At 40.0% G+C, this 12,233-nt stretch overlaps 9 non-coding genes across 9 annotated transcripts; 3 read left to right on the forward strand and 6 right to left on the reverse strand.

Annotated features, from left to right (window-relative positions):
- Window positions 1-6,387: 6,387 nt before the first annotated feature.
- Window positions 6,388-6,469, forward strand: trnas-aga (transfer RNA serine (anticodon AGA)). Its single transcript has one exon. It is a non-coding gene; the product is annotated as a tRNA-Ser (tRNA).
- Window positions 6,470-6,634: 165 nt separating this feature from the next.
- On the reverse strand, window positions 6,635-6,708 carry trnai-aau (transfer RNA isoleucine (anticodon AAU)). The gene has a single exon. It is a non-coding gene; the product is annotated as a tRNA-Ile (tRNA).
- A 288-nt stretch (window positions 6,709-6,996) lies between these two features.
- On the reverse strand, window positions 6,997-7,078 carry trnal-cag (transfer RNA leucine (anticodon CAG)). Its single transcript has one exon. It is a non-coding gene; the product is annotated as a tRNA-Leu (tRNA).
- Window positions 7,079-8,190: 1,112 nt separating this feature from the next.
- On the reverse strand, window positions 8,191-8,405 carry LOC131702246 (small nucleolar RNA U3). The gene has a single exon (XR_009309400.1). It is a non-coding gene; the product is annotated as a small nucleolar RNA U3 (small nucleolar RNA).
- A 1,190-nt stretch (window positions 8,406-9,595) lies between these two features.
- Window positions 9,596-9,669, forward strand: trnar-ccu (transfer RNA arginine (anticodon CCU)). The gene has a single exon. It is a non-coding gene; the product is annotated as a tRNA-Arg (tRNA).
- A 437-nt stretch (window positions 9,670-10,106) lies between these two features.
- Window positions 10,107-10,188, forward strand: trnas-aga (transfer RNA serine (anticodon AGA)). Its single transcript has one exon. It is a non-coding gene; the product is annotated as a tRNA-Ser (tRNA).
- Window positions 10,189-10,353: 165 nt separating this feature from the next.
- Window positions 10,354-10,427, reverse strand: trnai-aau (transfer RNA isoleucine (anticodon AAU)). Its single transcript has one exon. It is a non-coding gene; the product is annotated as a tRNA-Ile (tRNA).
- Window positions 10,428-10,715: 288 nt separating this feature from the next.
- On the reverse strand, window positions 10,716-10,797 carry trnal-cag (transfer RNA leucine (anticodon CAG)). Its single transcript has one exon. It is a non-coding gene; the product is annotated as a tRNA-Leu (tRNA).
- A 1,112-nt stretch (window positions 10,798-11,909) lies between these two features.
- On the reverse strand, window positions 11,910-12,124 carry LOC131702220 (small nucleolar RNA U3). The gene has a single exon (XR_009309374.1). It is a non-coding gene; the product is annotated as a small nucleolar RNA U3 (small nucleolar RNA).
- Window positions 12,125-12,233: the final 109 nt, after the last annotated feature.

The raw sequence follows: 12,233 nt of genomic DNA on the forward strand, positions 1-12,233 counted from the left end.
TTTTAATCCCCTTTTTTGGCCCATACAGTATCAAGTTCACACACATATCCTGATCTCTAACAAATTTCTTTGACAATCTCGTCACTCTTTTCCAGCATTCTTTTGCATACACACATTCAAAAAACACATGTTGGATTGTTTCTGCAGCTGTACACCCATTTTTTACACATTTGTCTGACTTTACCATATGCTTTTTATACAAATGTTCCTTACATGGCAACCTCCCATGCGCTGATAACCATGCCAAATCTTTTTGTCTATTATTTAGCCTTGAATAATTTACATTTTTCCATATGGTTTCCGAAGCACTGTCATTCAAGAGCCCGACTCTGCACAGTTTTCCACTTATCTCTTTCTTTTTTATTAATTCTTTTGCTGACCAATTCCCTTGCATCTTCTCACACAGGCTATTTTGCACTATAAAGCTCATTGTTTTCCTGTATAAAAAAGGCATTTCATCACTATAAGGCACTGTATGTGTCAGTTTCATTAAACCCATTTTCCTCAAAGACTGACCAAAATAAAACCTAGCAAAGAAGCTGTATTTTTTATTCATTTCCAATGCTGCATTAATTGTGTAACATACAAAATACACCCATAAAACATAAATAACATTTGGAAAACCTTTTCCACCCTGGTTTCTCTGCACCATTACCGTTTCCCTTTTTACCTTTTCAAATCTTCCTCCCCAGAAAAATTGGAACAAGTGCCTAATTATTGTTCTACTCGTCACCAAGTTGGGTGGGAACACCCTTGCCACATATAATAAAATTGGCATCAATATCATTTTAACAATCAATAGTTTCCCCTCTAGTGTCAAATTTCTCAATTTCCAATATTCAGTTTTAAGCTTTAGTTTTCTTAAAACTTCCACCCAATTCTTTAAACCGTTAATTTCTCTATCAAACACCACCCCTAAAATCTTTACCCCCTCCTCCTCCACTATTAACACCCTCTCAATTTCCTCTTTTCCTTCCCACTCCCCCATACACATGGCATGGCTCTTCTCTGTATTAATTTTAGAACCAGAAGCTCTCCCAAATAGCCTCATAATATCTAAAGCTTTGTGAACAGAATAGTTATCTCTGCACATCAGAGTTACATCGTCCATGTAGGCTACTAATTTCACCTCTTGCTGTCCTGAACCCGGAATTATCACCCCTGTTATCTGTTTTGATTTCCCTATTTTTACAAGTACCGGTTCTAATGCAAATATATACAACAGCGGAGACAAAGGGCACCCCTGTCTTACTCCAGAATTTACTTGAAATGTTGGTGACAATAACCCATTGACCACCACCCTACCCCTGACCTCTTGGAAAAGCATTTTAATCCATTTAATAAATACTGAATTAAATCCCATATATTCAAAGACTTTAAACAGATATTCTTGGTCCACCCTGTCAAATGCTTTCTCCTGATCTACATTAATAAGGCATAAAGGGAGTCCCCTCTCCTCCGCAAATAAACATGCATCTCTTATTAAATTCAGATTATCCCCTATCATTCTTCCCGGGACACCACACACCTGGTCCGGATTAATTAATTTGTCTGTTACTTTTTGTAATCTGCCCATTATAGTCTTGGATAGAATTTTATAATCGCAATTTAACAGCGTAATTGGCCTCCAATTTTTCAAGTCATCCCTATCCCCTTTGTTTTTAAATAAAATTGTTATTACACCTTCTCTCATAGACTTGCCTAAACTTTCCCCCTCAAAGCATTCTTTAAGCATTTCCATCAAATCATATTTAATCTCTTCCCAGAAAACCTGATAAAATTCAATGGGAAGACCATCCAAACCTGGAGTCTTCCCCTTTCCAAATGAAAAAACCACCTGTTTCACTTCTTCCATCCTTAATTTATGAATTAGATTAATATTATCTTCCTTGCTAATTTGACACTCCAGCTCTCTCAAAAACAAATCTTGCACATCACTTTCTGTTTCCCTCTTTCTATACAGATCTTCATAAAACTTTTTTGTAACATTTAAGATGTCATTCATTTCTGTTACCACTTCCCCCTCCCCATCTCTTAAACTTTGCACAAAACTTTTTTTCCTCCCTAATTCACGAAAGAAGAAACAGCTGCACGCCTCATCCTTCTCTAAATGATTCACCCTAGCTCTAAAGCGCACTTTCTTTTCCCTCTCTCTAAATAAATCAGAGAGTTTGTGATTAATTTCTTTAATTTCGTCGCCAAAATCAAAGCCTTCCCCTTGTAATTTTATTAGATTTTGCACTCTTTTTTGAAGTTTCAAATATCTATTTTTATTCCTTTGTGCTTGTTTCCTCCCCAATGTTATAAAATAACCCTTAGTACGAGACTTTACCATCTCCCACCATTCACTTATAGAATCAAAACGCACCTTCAACTCTCTCCATTCCAAATACCTTTTCTTATACGATTTAATCAATTTTTCATCATTTAATAAATTACAGTTTAACTTCCACACCCCTCTTCCATACTCAGTTCCCCCAGTTAATTCTAGTGAAATCTTTAACATTCTGTGATCTGAGAAAAAAACCGATTCTAAACTAAAATTCTTAATATTTACAGAGCTTGGAACAAAACAAAAATCTATCCTTGAACTAGTGGTACTATTAGACCACGTGTACCCTGGGTCAGAGGGACAAAAACTTTTTGCAACATCTATTAAACCCGCATCCTTTATCAGAGTTTTCAAAAGATTACCAGATACATCTATTTTTTCTTTTTTCTGGTCCTCAATTAATAGGCCGCAATTAAAATCCCCCGCTACAAGCAGTATTTTATTAGTAACTAAAAGTACCCTTAACTGTTCAAACAATTTTACTCTCTCAACCCTCGACTGAGACCCATATACATTTACTAGCCGCAAATCTGTGTCTCTAAATTTAATATCTACAACTAATAAACGTCCTGGGAATACTTCATGTATTTCCACTACCATAATATTTGGGTTTTTAAATAAAAAACCAAGCCCTGCAGTTCTCTCTCTATTTGACCCAGACCACACAGATTCTCCCACATTCCATTCTTGTTTAAGCTTATAATAATAATCAGAGTACGGGATCCCACACTCCTGTAAACAAAAAATATCTGTCTCAATTGATTTTAAACAACCAAATACACTTTTGCGTTTGTTCGCACCCTGAAACCCTCTAACATTTACAGAAACAATATTGAGCAACATGACCTCATTTTTATACATCAGACCTATCCTTCTTTCTATGTCCTTTTTTCTTTCGCCTCCCCTCCTCCCATTTACCTTCTGTGACACCCTGTCCCTCCACCTTATCAGTGTCCACACCCGCTATGCTCTCCCCAGTGTTTCTGTCATCAGATTGTTGCTCCTCTTCTGCCGGAGTTTTGTCCGCTGCCGGCATTAGAACAGCCGAAACAGCAACAAAAGACGCAACGTCATTTTCCTGCAAAAAGGCTACCCCGTCGAAGTCATGTCTGACTACGTCCTGCCCCCTACTGGAAGAAGCAGGGCTATCAACGTAATCTCCACTCTCCTCCATTGTCTCTGACTCAGGTGTACCGCCTGAGCTTAATTCTGCTGTCTGAGAAGCAGATACCCCCCTGACTTGCTTTTTTATATCAAACCCCTCCTCTTCTTCAGGCTTGCGTTTCACAGGTCGCGCCCTTTGATCTACAACCCCCTCCTCCTCAAACTCAAACTCACTAGGGCTCGACGATGAAGAACCTTCCTCCAAGCTCTCCTCTTCATTACCAAACTGCGGCTCTTTGTTTCCCGGGCTCTCCGCTTCTGCCTCTTTCTCCACCACCGCAAGTCCCGCCGCTTGCTGACCCTCTGCTCCTGCCTCCTCCTCCGCCACCGTTGGCCTCGGCTCTCGCTGCATTTTCACAACATTAGTGAACAAGTCCGGGCACATTTTAAAAACATGACCTTCTTTGCCGCACAAGTTGCATTTCTTTTCTTCAGTGCACAAAGAGCTGATATGAGCCCAACCGCAGTTCTTGCATTTCACAACCTTGCACGCAACTGCTAAGTGTCCCCACCCCCCACAGTTGCGGCATAGCTTTGGCATTCCATAGTACATAACAAAACCCCGAGTAGTCCCCAGAGAAAAGTTACTTGGCAAATGTCTCACACCATTAATCCCATTCGGGTCTTCGTGGAGTTGGATGAGCCACTGTCTCGCTCCATTCCACACACCGTCAGCGTCCTTTACTTTTCTGCTACGGGACTTAACTTTACAATGTCTATGTAGCCAGGTTTCAATATCATAGTCGTTTACAACCTCACTATAAAATTGAATTGTAACGACTTTTATTTCTCTGTCCGACAAAGGTTCAACTAAAAACTGACTTAATGGTGCGTCTTTTCTCTTCTTATTATACACTTCCAAACATTTTCCCATTGCTCCATTACTCACAAAGCTTACGTCGAAGCTCACAGCAATTCCTGGACGCTTGATCAGACAGTTCAAATCCGCCGGTTTCACTTCCAACAGCCGCTGCAGGATCTGTCTACTGAAATCCAATCTTGACAAAGACACTTCTTTCTTGTCGCTCCAGTTGAAACGAAGCACGTTAAATCTGCGCACGCCTGCTGTCGCCGCCATCCTTCCAGCTCCCGATGTTAGACACTTCAAAACCCGCTCAGAAGCCGAATGTTTTCCCTTGCACACACACTTCAAAAATCACTATAGAAATGATCCCTGAAAGTATTGTTTTATGGGCAAATGGCCGACCGTCTCCCTCCAACTCTGAGTGGCACCGGTAGCTGTGCCGGTGACAAATAAACAGGAGCACTTTCATATAATGCAATTGCTGTAGCCCAGTGAGTTGTTACAATAACATTTCAAACTCATTCCAGACTGCAGGCGGTTAAAAGCTTAATTGGGTTCAATTTTTTGATATGATTTAAAAAGTACGAGCCAGTTGCCTCATTTGCATTGCCTGCCTTCCTCCTTTGCACTGTGACGTCTATCAAATGTGTGCTTAAAATCTGATGAATACGATTCCCATTTGAACCGTAAATATTTTAATTATACGCATACAGTGTTCTGTTGGGCTCCGAGGGTGTTATCTAATAAAACAAGGTAATCGGTGAGCGCGTTCGGCTTAACCAAAACGTTGCTGTTTCAAGCCCACGCAGGGACAAGGCATTCTTTTTGTCAATCGCCTTTCTGTCAAGCCAGTAAACCTGTATATAACAAGAAACATTCAACAGCTCGGAAACACCATAATAGAATCCAATGCCTTTACAAATGTGTTTTGAAACTGTTCATTTTTCACCCAAATGCGGTTCTCAAAAATTGTTTTGCCTACATTTTTCTATTGCTATTATTATTTTTTCCAGAGTAAGACGAAAAAGCAAACATCCATGAAATAGGTAAACACTGCTACAGCGCTTGAACTGTCTCAACAAACGTTCAGCTCTAAAACGTGTACATTGAAAGTCTATTAACATCTTTAACACAATCATGTGTGTTCCAATAGCGGCTATTCCACATGGTGATCAATAAAGTGAATGCTGGCTTTGTTCACATATTAGCAAGACGTTTTCAGGATTCACGCATATTCTGAACAAGCACACTAGAATATGGTAATGAAAGGACAGGAAAATAACAGGTTTATTGGCTTTGGTCTTGTATCGTCACCCTGACTACTGTCAGGTAAGGAAGTGGCATTAATCAAAACGTAATTATGTAAGGTTACCAATGCGCAAATACGAAGCATATTAAAACTTCTTCACAATCTTAAATCTTCCCACATGCATTTCAAACACTTACTGATAAGTACGGCCCTTTCCCAATGTAACTGCTTTGTTTGAACACCAAAGATGGCTTGGATATTTATGAAACCACGATACTATTGTTCCCACTTTCTTTAGAACTACCAAATGTGCGCTTCCCATGTCAGCCCTAGTGGCCTAATGGCTAAGGCCACTGGCCTCCTAAGCCAGGGATAGTGGGTTCGAGTCCCATCTGGGGTGGGGTTTTGTTATAAAATCGAACATAATTGTGTTATGTTTTATTGGCATGTGATATTTTGTAGATCTTGTTATCTGTTAAGTCCGCTCACGCTAGCCACAACGTGCTTGAGTGCTGTGGCAGCAGCCATGAAGCAAGTCAGTTTTTCAGTTGAAATAAAGATCCACTTTGTTTTTTGTGTATGGGTGGTTTGAAAAGATCACTTAAATTGTTACGTATTTTGAAATAAAGATGTATTCATTATTATGAACGTTGACAGAAAGGATATTGTATTTACATTTCCCACGTGTGTTTGCCTTGTATAAATCGATGGAGTTTCAACAAAGGCATTTGACTTCGGTTCATGTTAGCCTATACTGCCATCTGCAGCATTACCGCGGGTGTCGTTTACTTCTTTTGACAATAATATGGATCATTTCACAGTCCAATGTAAGAACATGTAGTCGTGGCCGAGTGGTTAAGGCGATGGACTAGAAATCCATTGGGGTTTCCCCGCGCAGGTTCGAATCCTGCCGACTACGTAAGCTTTCTTTTTAATTGTATGTGTTCATTCCTAATACATGTTTAAAGATGAGGAATCTGAAATATTACTGGTTCTACTTCATATCGCACTGGTTCATTTTGTTAAAGAATGTTCATTTTGGCACCATTCCAAATGCTGTGGTTTCTTTAAAGAAGAAAAGTCATGGCCCGTACGGGGATCGAACCCGCGACCTTGGCGTTATTAGCACCACGCTCTAACCAACTGAGCTAACCGGCCACACACATGGAGCGCGTTAATAAAACCCGAGAAAAACAAGGCCTGCGGACATTATGATTACCAAGATGTTATGTTAAACTCAACAATAACACATTCAAAGTATTGGAAAGGCATAATTAGAGGTCTCATCTTTATGAGGCAGTTTAGCAGTGTGAAGAAAGTGGCGAGGTGCGGGCTTGCGGTGACTTTCTCTCATTTAAAAAGCTGTGATTTGAATACTAAAAAGAAAAACATGTAAAATTACCAAGCATTCGGTGGACGTTTTAGAAATAAATTAACAAGAACAGTTGTCAGAAGTGGGGTTCGAGCCCACGCCTCCATGGAGACTGCGACCTGACCACAGCGCCTTAGACCGCTCGGCCATCCTGACTTACACCGACGACTTTGCACAACGCTGCAGCACACTGCTGAACCTCCCATGTCTGACGCTGCAGTAAATCACCTGGCGTGTGCGTGTACTTGTTCTTTTTCTGTTTATATTAAGGAGGGCGACAGGTTTTGTCGCATTCTGTATAGAACCACAAGGACACTCCTCTTACTGAAAGAAAATATACTGCAAACAGAGCGATCGCTTCACGGTTTGAATCAAAATCAGAACAGTCTGTTAGCAAATGAACTTCATCAAAAAACCACAAAGGCATTACATAAATGTTACAGATATATTTCGTAGACAGAACAGTTGTAACATATTTGAGTACATTTCTAAACAATCTGCTAATAACAGACATAATCTCAAAGCGCTATAATTTATTTTCAGATCTTATGAAAGACAAGTATGGTTGCGCATTATATCACAGAAAACAGGATAATCCTAGCGCTTCATTTAATCCCTCGGTTTGTACCATATGGAGATAGAAGATCCATTTGGATTCACATTGTAATAGTTTTTGATCGAGATTATCACGTCCTCGAGCTTGAAATATTTTTTGTATGCTGCGGTATTTCAGATCTGAAATGGAATGTTTGGCATCTACGAAATGTCTAGCTAGTGGTGAATGGATATCTTTTCTCCTAATTGAACTTTTATGCTTGCTCATCAATGCGCAATCGTCACTGTCTAGTAGTTTTACCAACATATTGCAAATGGCAAGGACAAAAAAACAAATAAATGACATGCGTTGAAGCACAGGTCATCACTTGTAAGACACTCTGCTCTTTTTTCGTTGTATGGCTTGTAAAACGCAAACGCATTATCACAGGCGGCACAATTACGACATGGAAAAAAATCCAGTAGATTTGTCCAGTACACCTAGATCTCTCGAACATGTCAATGAGCCAGCCCTTAATAAACACTGTCCGTGTTCATTTCTGTGTATATGACATTGTCTATAACCAATATCTGTTATGTAAGCGTATTGGTATGAAACCAATCGCAATTAATGCGATCCGTGTTTTCAGTCAGTTTGATAGTTTTAATCAATCATCGAAAAAGCAGCAGTGCTTTGCAACTGTAGTTCATCTTTCTTACGTTTTGGTAAGATACCCACTCAGAACGTGTCCGCTTCCTCCAGCCCCCAAAGGAACACTGGAGCAGTCATCAATAACAGCGAGCAGTTGGTCAAAAACAACACTCGCTGTCTTCTTCACGCTCAAAAACGAACACTCTCACTCTTCCTCGTGGGTAGCGAGCCCAAACACTTTCAAAACGCATTTCGCTAGCAAATCACTATAGAAATGATCCCTGAAAGTATTGTTTTATGGGCAAGTGGCCGACCGTCTCCCTACAACTCTGAGTGGCACCGGTAGCTGTGCCGGTGACAAATAAACAGGAGCACTTTCATATAATGCAATTGCTGTAGCCCAGTGAGTTGTTACAATAACATTTCAAACTCATCCCAGACTGCAGGCGGTTAAAAGCTTAATTGGGTTCAATTTTTTGATATGATTTAAAAAGTACGAGCCAGTTGCCTCATTTGCATTGCCTGCCTTCCTCCTTTGCACTGTGACATCTATCAAATGTGTGCTTAAAATCTGATGAATACGATTCCCATTTGAACCGTAAATATTTTAATTATACGCATACAGTGTTCTGTTGGGCTCCGAGGGTGTTATCTAATAAAACAAGGTAATCGGTGAGCGCGTTCGGCTTAACCAAAACGTTGCTGTTTCAAGCCCACGCAGGGACGAGGCATTCTTTTTGTCAATCGCCTTTCTGTCAAGCCAGTAAACCTGTATATAATAAGAAACATTCAACAGCTCGGAAACACCATAATAGAATCCAATGCCTTTACAAATGTGTTTTGAAACTGTTCATTTTTCACCCAAATGCGGTTCTCAAAAATTGTTTTGCCTACATTTTTCTATTGCTATTATTATTTTTTCCAGAGTAAGACGAAAAAGCAAACATCCATGAAATAGGTAAACACTGCTACAGCGCTTGAACTGTCTCAACAAACGTTCAGCTCTAAAACGTGTACATTGAAAGTCTTTTAACATCTTTAACACAATCATGTGTGTTCCAATAGCGGCTATTCCACATGGTGATCAATAAAGTGAATGCTGGCTTTGTTCACATATTAGCAAGACGTTTTCAGGATTCACTCATATTCTGAACAAGCACACCAGAATATGGTAATGAAAGGACAGGAAAATAACAGGTTTATTGGCTCTGGTCTTGTATCGTCACCCTGACTACTGTCAGGTAAGGAAGTGGCATTAATCAAAACGTAATTATGTAAGGTTACCAATGCGCAAATACGAAGCATATTAAAACTTCTTCACAATCTTAAATCTTCCCACATGCATTTCAAACACTTACTGATAAGTACGGCCCTTTCCCAATGTAACTGCTTTGTTTGAACACCAAAGATGGCTTGGATATTTATGAAACCACGATACTATTGTTCCCACTTTCTTTAGAACTACCAAATGTGCGCTTCCCATGTCAGCCCTAGTGGCCTAATGGTTAAGGCCACTGGCCTCCTAAGCCAGGGATAGTGGGTTCGAGTCCCATCTGGGGTCGGGTTTTGTTATAAAATCGAACATAATTGTGTTATGTTTTATTGGCATGTGATATTTTGTAGATCTTGTTATCTGTTAAGTCCGCTCACGCTAGCCACAACGTGCTTGAGTGCTGTGGCAGCAGCCATGAAGCAAGTCAGTTTTTCAGTTGAAATAAAGATCTACTTTGTTTTTTGTGTATGTGTGGTTTGAAAAGATCACTTAAATTGTTACGTATTTTGAAATAAAGATGTATTCATTATTATGAACGTTGACAGAAAGGATATTGTATTTACATTTCCCACGTGTGCTTGCCTTGTATAAATCGATGGAGTTTCAACAAAGGCATTTGACTTCGGTTCATGTTAGCCTATACTGCCATCTGCAGCATTACCACGGGTGTCTTTTACTTCTTTTGACAATAATATGGATCATTTCACAGTCCAATGTAAGAACATGTAGTCGTGGCCGAGTGGTTAAGGCGATGGACTAGAAATCCATTGGGGTTTCCCCGCGCAGGTTCGAATCCTGCCGACTACGTAAGCTTTCTTTTTAATTGTATGTGTTCATTCCTAATACATGTTTAAAGATGAGGAATTTGAAATATTACTGGTTCTACTTCATATCGCACCGGTTCATTTTGTTAAAGAATGTTCATTTTGGCACCATTCCAAATGCTGTGGTTTCTTTAAAGAAGAAAAGTCATGGCCCGTATGGGGATCGAACCCGCGACCTTGGCGTTATTAACACCACGCTCTAACCAACTGAGCTAACCGGCCACACACATGGAGCGCGTTAATAAAACCCGAGAAAAACAAGGCCTGCGGACATTATGATTACCAAGATGTTATGTTAAACTCAACAATAACACATTCAAAGTATTGGAAAGGCATAATTAGAGGTCTCATCTTTATGAGGCAGTTTAGCAGTGTGAAGAAAGTGGCGAGGTTCGGGCTTGCGGTGACTTTCTCTCATTTAAAAAGCTGTGATTTGAATACTAAAAAGAAAAACATGTAAAATTACCAAGCATTCGGTGGACGTTTTAGAAATAAATTAACAAGAACAGTTGTCAGAAGTGGGGTTCGAGCCCACGCCTCCATGGAGACTGCGACCTGACCACAGCGCCTTAGACCGCTCGGCCATCCTGACTTACACCGACGACTTTGCACAACGCTGCAGCACACTGCTGAACCTCCCATGTCTGACGCTGCAGTAAATCACCTGGCGTGTGCGTGTACTTGTTCTTTTTCTGTTTATATTAAGGAGGGCGACAGGTTTTGTCGCATTCTGTATGGAATCACAAGGACACTCCTCTTACTGAAAGAAAATATACTGCAAACAGAGCGATCGCTTCACGGTTTGAATCAAAATCAGAACAGTCTGTTAGCAAATGAACTTCATCAAAAAACCACAAAGGCATTACATAAATGTTACAGATATATTTCGTAGACAGAACAGTTGTAACATATTTGAGTACATTTCTAAACAATCTGCTAATAACAGACATAATCTCAAAGCGCTATAATTTATTTTCAGATCTTATGAAAGACAAGTATGGTTGCGCATTATATCACAGAAAACAGGATAATCCTAGCGCTTCATTTAATCCCTCGGTTTGTACCATATGGAGATAGAAGATCCATTTGGATTCACATTGTAATAGTTTTTGATCGAGATTATCACGTCCTCGAGCTTGAAATATTTTTTGTATGCTGCGGTATTTCAGATCTGAAATGGAATGTTTGGCATCTACGAAATGTCTAGCTAGTGGTGAATGGATATCTTTTCTCCTAATTGAACTTTTATGCTTGCTCATCAATGCGCAATCGTCACTGTCTAGTAGTTTTACCAACATATTGCAAATGGCAAGGACAAAAAAACAAATAAATGACATGCGTTGAAGCACAGGTCATCACTTGTAAGACACTCTGCTCTTTTTTCGTTGTATGGCTTGTAAAACGCAAACGCATTATCACAGGCGGCACAATTACGACATGGAAAAAAATCCAGTAGATTTGTCCAGTACACCTAGATCTCTCGAACATGTCAATGAGTCAGCCCTTAATAAACACTGTCCGTGTTCATTTCTGTGTATATGACATTGTCTATAACCAATATCTGTTATGTAAGCGTATTGGTATGAAACCAATCGCAATTAATGCGATCCGTGTTTTCAGTCAGTTTGATAGTTTTAATCAATCATCGAAAAAGCAGCAGTGCTTTGCAACTGTAGTTCATCTTTCTTACGTTTTGGTAAGATACCCACTCAGAACGTGTCCGCTTCCTCCAGCCCCCAAAGGAACACTGGAGCGGTCATCAATAACAACGAGCAGTTGGTCAAAAACAACACTCGCTGTCTTCTTCACGCTCAAAAACGAACACTCTCACTCTTCCTCGTGGGTAGCGAGCCCAAACACTTTCAAAACGCATTTCGCTAGCAAATCACTATAGAAATGATCCCTGAAAGTATTGTTTTATGGGCAAGTGGCCGACCGTCTCCCTCCAACTCTGAGTGGCACCGGTAGCTGTGCCGGTGACAAATAAACAGGAGCACTTTCATATAATGCAATTGCTGTAGCCCAGTG

This window comes from Acipenser ruthenus, chromosome 29 (assembly GCF_902713425.1).
Source record: "Acipenser ruthenus chromosome 29, fAciRut3.2 maternal haplotype, whole genome shotgun sequence".
Classification (NCBI taxonomy): domain Eukaryota; kingdom Metazoa; phylum Chordata; class Actinopteri; order Acipenseriformes; family Acipenseridae; genus Acipenser; species Acipenser ruthenus.